At 38.4% G+C, this 12299-nt stretch overlaps 1 long non-coding RNA gene across 1 annotated transcript in view; it reads left to right on the top strand.

The window, feature by feature from the left end:
- The window catches only part of LOC110398908, a 57761-nt gene continuing 51354 nt past the window's right edge, over nt 5893-12299 (top strand). Inside the window, exon 1 of the long non-coding RNA XR_002438737.1 lies at nt 5893-6015. This is a non-coding gene — a long non-coding RNA (uncharacterized LOC110398908). The remainder of the gene's footprint in view (nt 6016-12299) is intronic.

The following is a 12299-nucleotide window of genomic DNA, read 5'->3' as shown; positions in this document are numbered from 1 at the left end:
TAGGTAGTCCTGTGGGTTTTTCTGCTTCTCTTTGCTGCAGTATACTCATGGTGAAACGAACAGGTCAAAATAGAACAGAACGCAGTTGACAGAGTAGCAAGAGCTTGAAGCTTTTGCATATTTACTTTTCCAATGCAGTCAATCAATCCCCTTAAGGAATGGAACTGAAATATGAACAATCTGGTTCTGGACTAATTATATATCATGTTGTTACTGTCACACGCCTTTTGCTCTTGTGACAGTTCGAAGTTTGAATTGAAGGCCTCTATGCAAAATCAGGATGAAGTCTGGAGGGTGATGAAATGCAAAAGTGAGGAATGGACCGCAATATAATCTTGGTGATTTTTAAGAAGATAGGGAAAACTAATTCTGATGGTCTAGCTAAGCTCAAATTTGTTTGAAGCTTAGGGCTTTTATAATATTCCAAATTCTATGATACGAGGTTTTATTCCTACAGTCTTAATGCAAAGTACAGATTTATGGTGCAGGCCTGAGCAAAGGAGTTCTTGTGTTACTGTGTTGTCAGCTTCTCTGGGTTTGTAATGGTTTCTTATTTTTCTTAATTGCCATTTGGATACGTACCACTGTGACCTACTTTACAGGGTCGTAGTCGAACAGGATTTCCAGTTTCTGTGATTAAACCTTTGTGATCTCTTCTTAATAAATTAATTACTTGTACTTTCTTCTTGCTGTTCATTTGTTTTCTGACCTGAAAAGTGAACACGCATTTCCACATTTTTGTTTTCCTTTGGAAATTAAATATATTCAACCAGTCTGAAATCCCTGGGAAAAGAGGATTCTGACTAAAGGGTAGGAGCTCCTCAATCTCATTGTTGCTGTGAAGTAAGTAGAGTTTGGTGCAACCTATAGTTTAGGGGCCTAACTGCAGATTTAGCTTTCTAGCTAAGAGTCAGAGACTCCCTCTGTGATTATGGAAGAGGAGATATGCTGGCACTTGCTTAGGGGCAGTATCCTGGCCAAGAAACTAATAAAGCCACTAGGGATTTTCAGTCACCTGGAAACTGATCTTGTGTTGCTGAATGATTTTGGTTTGCATAATCTGTTTGGGTGTTGAAGATTCATGCATGGTGTAGAGTGCAGATTCAAAACTTGAAGGCCCAGTTGTACAAATTAATTCTGTCTTGCCCAGCTTATAGCTATGTTTATTTCTCTCACAGATGGCTTTTGAATATCTTATCTTAAAAAGTTTCTTGAGGTAGTAATGTGTACTATGCTGAAGTTTAATGTTGCTTTAGAACTCTGCAGACTTCTCTCCTGCTAGATTAAAACTGCGGGGGAAAAAAAACCACCCTGAAAATAGTTGTTCCATCAGCGATACTGGTTGCTGGCCATCATACCATAGAGTGAGTTCAGGAGCAGGCACGGTAGGTTTTGGATTCGTTTTTCCTATGTCAGCACGTAACTGTTTACTGTAGGACAGTGTGACTGTAACACGTTGCTACTAACAATACTGTATTGTGGCCATCCAGTGTTCAAGTCTAAAACCCATCTCTTCTGTAAATCATCTACTGGATTTATTGATGGTCAGCATTCAGTGGCTGTGCAAACATCCTCGCAGCAGCGAGGAGTTTTAGGATGACTATATGAAAAGAATAAGCTTACTGTTATTCCCCACTAGATATAAGAAATCATCTGTTTCCATTATTCTAGATGTGTTTTCACACCTGGGAATGTCTTTTGAAATTTCCATTTGAGTTTGGCAGGGTCTTTCCTGTTAAAACTGAATAAATACAAGGTATTTTTTTATGTATATGTACACATATACAGGCAGAGATACTGTAGGAATTGAATGTTGCTTCTGCATATAGAACTAACAAGATTAGTACTTTATTTCGTGGTCTCTTTATTGATACTAATAACTCTTTCTGGGGTTCTCTTTATTTCATTGAAAGGGGGGTCTCTGTTTTCATCAACTGTCCTTCAGATATTGATGCATGCTTAGTAAGTAGATGAAGTAATTAATAAGTACCAAGACCACAGCTTCTGTATTTTAGACTAAAAGCATATTGTAAGGTTATTCTGTTTTGCTAAGAGGCCCTCAGCAAAAGAATAGCCAGTTTATCAAATATCAAAGAAGCCAGGGCCTCCACACAAGGCCAAATTGTCTCACTCTAGGACTGGGGGAGGGATACAACAGGCAGGCCTGAGGATGCTTCCCTCTATCCTCCTTCCACACTTATCTTTATCCAAGAATCAACAGGTGTCCAGAAATAATGACCGGGTGCTGAGTAAGCAAGAGTTAGAAGTTAATTAATTAGCAATATACATGCTTAGCTAGCAACAATTTATGTTCAACCAGTATCTTTATGTTTAGTTGAGCGTCGGGAAGATTGTGAACCTGAAGTACTCAGCCAATGAGGAACCAGGGGAGGAAAAGATAAGCGTCGGGTAATAGGGCATAAAAGATGTAACACTGCTTTCTGCGGCGCGCCTGCTTGCAGGACCCCCGCCATTGCAATTGCGAATAAAATCTGCTTTTATCAGAGATACCGTCCTGATCAATTATTTGGATATTTCCAACAATACAAACACCACGTATGCAGTATCACATTAGGAAATTGTCTTACGTTTGGGAAAGCAGGATTATTTTGTGCTTTTATGTTTTGTAGATTAGCTTACCTGTGGTTTACAAAGATACCATCTCAAATTTCAACAATGGACAAGAACACAGGCTTTAAGTTTGAACTATAAGTTAAGGGTAAGCAGAGTAAGTGTTGCAGGTGGGCAACTTCAGCGCTGACAGTATCTCCAGACAGCTCTGGGCAAACGTAAAAATAGAACCATTTAACCTTGACACAAACATTTCCTGCAATCCAAATTTCTGCGGACACCATCTCAAGAATGGAGATTCCCAAAATGATGTGAAAGATCTGCCTAAAATAAGTTATGGGTTTTTAATGTAGATAAACTTCATGTGATGTGTCGGCGCTTGTCCCGTTAGAGAATTCTCAGTCAGTGTGGCATCAGAATAGTAAGTTTTCTCTATTGTGTTTTACACACATCTTATATATCCTTCACTCGTAAGCAGTAAATCCACTCACGGTTAATTATCCTTAAGTTCTTCACAACAACATAGATAACAAACAAAGGGTTCCTTAACTGTCCCAGATGTGACCACATTAGCTGTGCATACTAAAGGAGTATTCTGTTTACACCTTAGCCCTGTCTCCAGACTCCGGAGGCCTCATAGCGATAAGATCTACCAGAGTCTGTTGAGCTCTTTGTTGTTAAATCTCCCCCCGCAGTGATGTAGCTCATATTTTGGCCTCGTGGAGTATTTCTTCCATAGCTTGAAGGATATTTTAAACTGAGAGACAGCTATCGTGATGGGCAGTTTATTTGCTTAACTTCCTTTCATAGAACAGGAATATTTAGACAGAATCTGCAAGAAAGGATTCTAGCAAAAATGCTGAAATACTTAGCCAGAAAGCTTGCATAATAGAGAAAAATAAGTGTTTGCTGCTACATTGTTTCAGCACTTTTGGCAGTCGCTATACAGATAGAAAGTGAGATATGTTTGTTTTCTTTCTTTTCTTTTTTTTCCCATATACTTTTCCCCATAACTTTTTGGTCAAAATGAAGTAGTAACAATCTTTGTATTATTCTAGAGCTTAAGATTCTGCATCCATCCTGCTTGCCTAGCATTATTTCTGTTTCTGTGTGGTAAACTTCATAGTACCAGTAAATATTAAAAAAAAAAAATGTATTAGTAAGGGTAATACTCATCTCCAAAGAAAACAGTTCATGTGCTTTTTAATGAGCTTATCTTAACTAGTGATTACACACTGCCTGCTAGCCAGTATTTTCATTTCAAATATCAATCTTCAGTCCTGGACAATGCTCTCCAGGTAATTCTCTCTTCCCTTTACATTCAACTGTATTATACTGACAGGGGTGGCAGTATTATTCCTATCCGTGATGTTATTATCACCCGCAGAGATCTAAAGCTTAAAGAATGACACAAGAAGTTAGGTTCTTATTTTTTGTTAAGTTTTCTTGATAAAGAACGTGAGCCAATTAATGCGGCTCACTCAGAAAAGAGTATGTTCACATATCTGTTAAACAGCCTCTTTAAATACAATGAGACTACTCATTGGAGTGACCACTGCACATTGTGGAATGTGTATTCTGCAATTACTGATTATCTTTCAAGTGTTGCGCCTCATGGTTGCTGGATTTTTATGTAAGGCAAGGGCTTCATGCCATATTCTCCAAGTTACCAGCTGTACTTAGTCACCAGATCTGTCTCCATTCAGCAGCTGTTGTTACAGGAGAACTCTGCTCTTTGTTCATTCACATCCCCACTGACTTGGCCAAGCTGTGGAAAAGTGAGTAATTTTGGACCTTCATTTGGTAAAGTTTATAGAGGCTTTGTTTCCTGGAGGAGGTAGAGGGAAGTGAGTTAACATGATACACAAACTCAGGGTCAAAATATCAAACTGCTCACTCGTATAAAACACGAGTTCATAGAAGGCTTTTGCATACCTTTGCATTTCCCAACACTTCGCTACTCTTTTGTGCTAAAGGTAACTTGTATCTTCTCTTTAGCTAAATGGTATTATTGGTAGTAACCACCAGCCAGACACAGCATCACTGCCCTCAGTTGTTTATAAAGAACTGTCTTGTTGTGTGTATATGATCCTTTCTCCAAGTTAGTGTGAAAGCAGATGCATTTTTGGTTAGTTCAGAGCTATAACAAAATACTATTAATCAGCAGATTTTAACTAAAGGGTCCCAGCTTCTAATTAAGGAGAGCTCAATTACCACAGTAGATCGGTCGATTCTGTGAGGCTCTAAGTACTGTCTGTCCATTGATTTTTCTTGGCGAATGAAAAAAATCTTGCAGAATTGTATCCTGTATTTTTACTGAGTTGATTCTGGGAATAGAAGAAAAGTAGTCCAGAATGAAAAACTTCATTTGGAGCCTGCTAGAGTATCCCTGAGACTGATACTCTCTGAAAATTGGAGGGTCCTGGGCACATCCTCCAGCATTATGCAATGCAGGAGACTGTGTCCTCTCTCCTAGCAAATGCCTACAGTCCTAACAGCACCCAGATGACTGCAGAGACTGCCATAACAGTATTTTGATAGTCCATAAAATGTGGCCACATCCACATTTTTGTGTAGAATGGTGTTGTGCTCTTGAATTGAGTCCCTGTATCACCTCTGTCTCTGTGCTGTGTTTCAGATCACAGATTGGGTTTGGTATGTACTAAGTGTCCTTCTGAGGAAACTCAACGCTTTGTGTGCACCAGAAGCATGCCAACATCTTATAAGGGTTTCAGTTAGTAGCTGGGTTGCAAAGCCAGATGCCTGCAACAGCTGCTGAATGGATCAACAGAAGGGACTCGGCATTTTGGTAGACAGCATTGCACCCTGAAGTGTTTCTTACATTATGTGAAGGACCAAATGGTGTATGCATCTTCCCATTGCTGTGTACCTCTACTATTCAGGTCTTGGCAGTTTTCTCCTCCCTTTTCAAGTGAAACCTCTCCTGATGCTTTTTTTCCCTCCTCTGCCTTTATTTGGCAGTCACCCCAGGTGAATCCTTTCTCTCCCAAAGCACCGACACAAGCCTTTTTTTCGTATTCTCCCTTTATCCTACTCGCAGTGGTAACAAAGCCAATGCTTTCACGCACCAAGAAGATTGAGTGTTGTATAGTCTGGGGCCCTTTGGCAACAACAGCACCAGAAGGCAGCAGGATACCCAGACCGTATGGAAACACCAGGAAGCTGTTAATGTAAATTTGGTTGCTCCTGGGCCTGACAGGGCCAGGTATCAGTGTTGCATAAAATTCAAGAAAATGAAGGGTATATCCTGGTTCCTACTTTGACATTCATGTCCTGTGTTCCAGAGTTGTCACATGGGAGAGTCTTGGCAAGAGAGAAGTTTGTGCCATCAGTTTGCAGTCCCCATCCCTGCATACTACAGAAGAGCTCTGGGAAGAGAATATCTACACCCAGGAGCAACTTTTCTCCTGGCTTGCCTCCCTGGTGAGTGTCAGTGACCCCCTTAGTACAGGTAAGAATGCAAAGAAGCAGCGGGTAATTGCTAGTCTGCTTGCAGGAACTGTGTTCCTCTAAAAGTAATTCCCTGGAACTGTGAGAGAAATCTTCCACATACTAACTACTCACAGCAATGCTCAGTGGCTCCCTTGCTGAAGTGCTTAGCTCTGTGCTAGTGGCAAGAACATCAAGCGTGCTCTGTGCTTTGTTAATCTGCATTTCTGTGATTTCTGTGAAAGAAGAATGCTTTGTGGCTCTTTTCTTTGCCAAAAGCAGCTGGTACAGTGCATGAGACTAATGGCGCCAGGCACCAAAACACTTTGGATCCTGTCCCACAGGTAACATGCTCTTGTAAAACTTACAGTGATTTCCAATACTTGTTTCTAAGAAAGCAGCAAATGTAGCAATTGGTCACAGTAATGTTCTTCCCCTAATTCCATCAAAGTTCAGGCAAACAGGAGAACTCTGGCACTGAGGTTAAGAGTCTGTGGACTAGAAGCTAAGAAAGCAAAGCTTATTGATGTACCTCTTCCTCTATTTGTTTTCTTACTGATCATTTTAACTCACATCTTAGATTTTACATCACATTTTAAGCTTTTCATGGTGGACATCACCTTCCATCCTGTAAATGTGCTTCATTTACTGTGAAGTATCTCTCACCTCTGCTAAACTTCTAAGGGAGAGCCTAGAACACGAACAATAATTCAAGATGTTCTTCTGTGCTGAGATAAACTTTAAAATTTATTGTAGGTAATGGCATGCATGTGAGCTATTGTGTACTACGTTTCAATTCGGATATAGAAATGATTTTGGAACTGAGTCGTATAAAAGCAGGTAAAATTAAGTAAATGTATGCTATCACTAAGAAAAAGGAAGTCCTCTTCACATTTCCAGATATTATCTGAATGTTGTGCTTACGCATCATGAACCATATATATACTACATCTTCATGAGGATGTTTCTATATCTTTTTATGAATAAGTTTAAAATAAGAGGTGCTCAGATATTTTGAGATTTTTACTGCTTAGCATTTGTTGGACTTCTCTGAGAGTTCAAGTAAGAAAAGCCGAGCCTAGTCATAATTTGTTGTGCTCAAGAGAAAAATAAAAATAATAATGTCTGAAACAGTTGTGCATTTGTCCTATTTACATTAAACAGGGCAAAATTAGGCAACCTGTTAGGCATGGTGCCTCTTTGAGACAAATTGTATCCTTAGAAGCATCTTGGTTTAGAAGAAGAGAGCAATGTGTTTGGAATTAAAGCACAGAACAACTTGATAATTTTAAATGGAAAGGTTGTGATTTCGGTCTAGTAGTTCTGGAAAAATAAGAAAGGTGATGTGAAATTGCTACTAAACCTTTGGTGTGGGTAGAAGATGTTAACCTGTACTGAAGAGTATGATTCTTCTCTGTATCTGTAGGCTCGTTAGAATAAAATGTGTGGCTGAAAGACTGCAGATTTTCATATTTATATCTCTATGTGGTATTTTTAAAAAGAAGTTTCATGCAGTGATCTATAGTAGTCTTTAAAGTGAAAGGAAAGAAATGTGAAAAAATTTCAACATGTCAGATTGATGAGTTAATAATGTGTGCATTTTGAATATGGATTTATGCAAATGTCAGGATTGAACAAGAAATAATAAAGGTGGGGGCTTGGGGGGAATTAGTGTAGCTGCATATACTTATAGTTGGGAGACCTTCACTCTGTCTGTAGCTTCCTGCTGTGTGACCTTCTGCAGTCAATTCACTAAGTTCAACAGTCACTCTGTTTTGGGGTTTCTGCTTTCTGTCTTTTCCTTTCTCTGCCCTACTTTGCTTGTAAAGTTTCCTAACTAGGGACTTGTCCACACCTATGCTTTGCTTTGACTGCATAACTCATATTACATGTAAAATTTAATTGTTCATTGTGGGATTTTAATACAGCTTGGTTAATAGCTTAAAATACTCATTTTTTTTCCAGACATTAACACTTCTATTATATGTTTTCAGGTGTATAATCCTAATTCAAACAGTGAATAAAAGTTTTTGCTTGATAGGAGCTCACAAATCAGCAGTTCTGCATTCTTCCTGTCCCACTTTGTTATGATCTTAGATACAGTTCTAAGAAACAAAGGCAGTTCAAGATTCCTAACTTGCAAATCACAGTGTAATATGAAATGTTGTCTTGCGAAAAGATATACACACCACAACACGGTAGTTGTGTGCATATAGTCAGCATTTCCATTGGAATATTTCTTGAGAAGTATTTGACATGCAGTTCATATTTCTGCAAAAGACAGAATAAATATGTTGATGACTTCCAAGTGGGAACTACATACTCTAGTTCACATGAGCCATGTGTGTAATTTCTGTTGTTTTCTAATATATGTCTTCAAATTGATTGCGTGTGTTCAGTCATTTTAACCCTCCAGTTATTTGATTATATCGATGTTTAACCCTTTCTCATGACCCATTAGGGTAACTGTTCAACTGAATGAAAAGACCAATAAATTGGCTTTTGCATTTACTATTAAAAAGGCCTGATTCTGATGCTGTGGAAGTTCTGTGTAGGAAGTGCAAGTAAAGGTACTTAAAGAATTCAGCAGTACAAGTTTCATTCATGTGATTCTTCAGACTGCAAGGGCAGCCATAAGGCAAGTTTTTCTATTCCATGTCATAGGAGTCCACTGAACACTGGAAAACAAATAAAGAATTGGTAAAACTGTAAAGAACCGGTGGGGTTTTTTTAAAGTACAGAAGACAGCTTTGCTCTAAGGAATTTAGTCAGGGAACTTCATTAATGCTGTCTGCAACATGAATTTGCCCCCTGAGTCATATAGCTATCACCCTAGATTGGCTCATCTGTATGATTGCAAAATGATTTACAATGTATAAATGGACCTTCCTTTATTTTGCCACGAAAGGTAATGGGAGACAAAAGAGTACAGTTTGGATTTAATGCCAGTGAATTCTGTTCATTAGACTGAAGTAAGCATTTGAACTTGCGTCATTCAAATCACTGTTAACATGATACTTCCCTTTTCTGTCACATTTCTTAGAATATAGGTAAGCCAGTTTACACCTCAGGTTTAATCAAGATTATAATATTTTCTGTACTAATGAGATAGCATTTACAATTAATTCTTGGGTTATGCTCACTCATGCTTGTGTGAGGTGCTTTGTGGAAGCACTCAAGATCCAAACAGAAAGTTGGCTCTTTCTCATGACTGAAGATTAAGCTTCGTCCATAAATCCCAGAGTAAGAGATCTCACAACAGAAATAGAAGAATACTGCCACAGTAATTTCAGTTTAATCTTACTAAAATATGCGTGCACAAATGAGACTTAAAATAATTATATACCAACTATTCATGTCAGAAGTAAAACATCTCTCGTCCATTCCTAGGATTTTTTTCCCTGGCCTATGAAATTATCTTGTGTGGGAAGTATCTGGTGAAGTGCCAGTGAGATCACATTTACCTGTAAACGTTATTTGCTTAAATTTAATTATTTTCTGATTATTGTGTCAGTAAAACAGTAAGTTTATGAATGCAGGTCTGGAGTAGCATGTTGTCTCGTCATCACGTATTTAGTCTATACTCCTTTTCCTCCAAAAAAAAAAACCGTTGTCCTCCAGATCTAAATATTATGTGATGTGTATACTGTTAGAATACTCAGTCAAATGAGGACACTGAAAGAAACACAAAACGATTTGATTCAAGTCATGTACAGATAATTGCACCAGAATTCCTGTAGATAACGGTCATCTTAATGGTTGTGAATCAACTGATAGCGTCCCCCCAGAGAAGAAGTGTAAAGAAATGCTTTACCAAAACTCATCTTTAAACTTCCCCAGGTCCATAAAACAATACTTCTGACTTCAGTATGCCCCAGATAGCAGATAAGAGAGAGCAAGCTATCTGAAGCCTACTGTTGAACAGCTGTTTGCCACCAAGCCCATTTCAGGTCATAACTGTGAACAGGTTCCCATGCTTGTTAGTGATGCTGGCTGCCTGGCTCTTTGGAGCATTTTGATCTGTGGGAAAATTTGCACTCTTATGAACCTCCTATTGCTGCCTAGCGAAACCATGAAACATTGCTGCTGTATCTGATGGGATATCCTTCAACAATTCTTCACCTTCTTCAAATCCTGTAGCGAATAATGTTTTTGGTGCAATTTTTCATTTTAAAAAAGTAAAGGAGAGAGAGGAACTAGTAATAAAAATTTGATTTGGCAATTATTTTTGCTGTAGTGACTAGAATCTGTTTTTGTCTTCAAAATCCATGTAGATGTCAATGTGAGGTTTGGCCCTCGTTCAGATTTTGTTTGAGTGTTCCAGCTATGGGTTGTTGGTGTTTTTGTATTATTATTTTTTAAACAGAAAAATAGTATTCACTGGAGACGATATTAAATTGGTATAAAGCTTCCTTAACTTCTTATAGCTTTTTCCTGTTCTCAGACTCTCTCAAGATATTTTGGCAAAAGTTCAGTATTATATCATTGCCACTCAGTCCTCATTCTGGCTGACTGGAGGTTTGATGATAGAATTGTAGCATGTGTTAAATGGTGAACTTCTGCATCTAAGCAATGACTGAGGCGGTCAATCTGGTATACCATTAAAGAAACCTAAGTGATTCTGGTTACATAAAAATCCCCTTCTTAGTATAACCTACTCTTATTTTGTTAGCACTATGCTATTTAAAGAAAAGGAAGAGGTGATCTTTTTGTTTAATAGACTACATGAAAAATTTGTCCTTATTCAGGACCTGAAGGGGGAATGTAATATAATGATAGGCACGTATTAGCCGAAAGCAGTTAAAAACAAACAAAAAACCGCACACACAGGAACACACAAAAAAGAACCCCGCACCTAACTGATTTGCAAAGTTAAGTATTTAAATTGCAAACTTAATTTTTTCTATTCAGTTTTCTTTATCTCTGTGTATGCTTATGTTAGCATGCAATGTTAAACAACCACAAGCTGTTTTACTTTTGGCAGATCTGCCTCAGTGCACCAGATAATTTATGTTCTGCATGAGACATGTTAAAAAGGATATCTAAAATGTTCTAATTCCTGTTCCTGATCTATTTGCGTATTCAGTTTGTGTTGTGTAGAATGTCTTTCCTCATGCTCTCTGACTTGCTAGAGGAGTGATAGGCTATGTTCCACACCTATCTCAAACTGCTTCTGCAGCTTTAGCTAAGCCTTGACTATACGTAGTACTTATCATTTAAATTTTGACTCAAATTTGTGGAGTTCGTAGCAGTTACATGTGTGCTTGGAGTCATATTAATCGTAAGTGAATTCACAGTATTTAGACCTTGATCTTGAGCATATCTGTCTTCAGTGGTATCTGTTGTTGCTGCTAATATGTGAGTGAGACTCAGCTGAAGACAATGCAGACTGCTCTTGTTGTGGCCAAAGTTCTGCTGTTCCTTTTTCTTGTCTTTTCTATCTCTGTTCAGAATCCATTAGGCTACAACATACGCCAACGTCTTTGTCAAGAGGAGGAAGGATCTATCCATCCTTATTGCTAGGCAGAGTAGTACTGTGTTTTGTTGCCCAGCAGTGAAAGAACTCAGGGCTCAGTATTCCAATTCTAATCCATAGATATTGGTGTCTGTGCATCTTAAGGCTGTTGGACTCATTTAGATCAAACAGGAAATGCTAACTTGCCATTCTTGGTCTTGGAGTTTTCTTTGTGCTGTAGAGAAAAAATCTGATCCACTGGGCTAAATGTTTTATTTGCTATGGGAATTTGCTTTGCTTAATGCAGTTTTTAAGACCTGTTGGTTCATTCGGAGGTCGAGGAACATTTATGCAAGAGTCTTCAATAACATTCCTTTAACTTGGCAAGTTGAAAAAGCCCAGCACCTCTTTTGAGTATTAAAACTGCATGGATCCTTGTGACTTCCAGTGGGAAAATTTCTTTTAAAAGCTGAAGACAGCATCGTGTAAAGGCAGGGACATGCATTATGAATTAGCTTCCATTGATTTTTCCCCTACCTGCCCATTAATGAGGGTTAGCCCAAAACCCAGCATGCTATCTAATAGTTTTCCACTAAAATGGTATACAAAGGTAAGATTTGTCTAAGATAGCTATAGTCCAGCTATCTGCTGATTTTTCACACATCCAAACGTTCTGGAGATACCAGATGTGAGTGAGGGCGCTGCATTCTATGTGTGTAGCTGCTTCTCTTCACTGAAGAATCTGTAATATTTTTGTTTTTTTTCTGTAAGGAAGCTCATAGTTGCCATCTGTACAAATGTTCAAAGAATTTCCCTTGTCTTA

Source organism: Numida meleagris, chromosome 4 (assembly GCF_002078875.1).
Source record: "Numida meleagris isolate 19003 breed g44 Domestic line chromosome 4, NumMel1.0, whole genome shotgun sequence".
Lineage (NCBI taxonomy): Eukaryota > Metazoa > Chordata > Aves > Galliformes > Numididae > Numida > Numida meleagris.
Note: the sequence above shows the minus strand (reverse complement) of the source record. Positions and strands in the feature narration are given on the sequence as shown.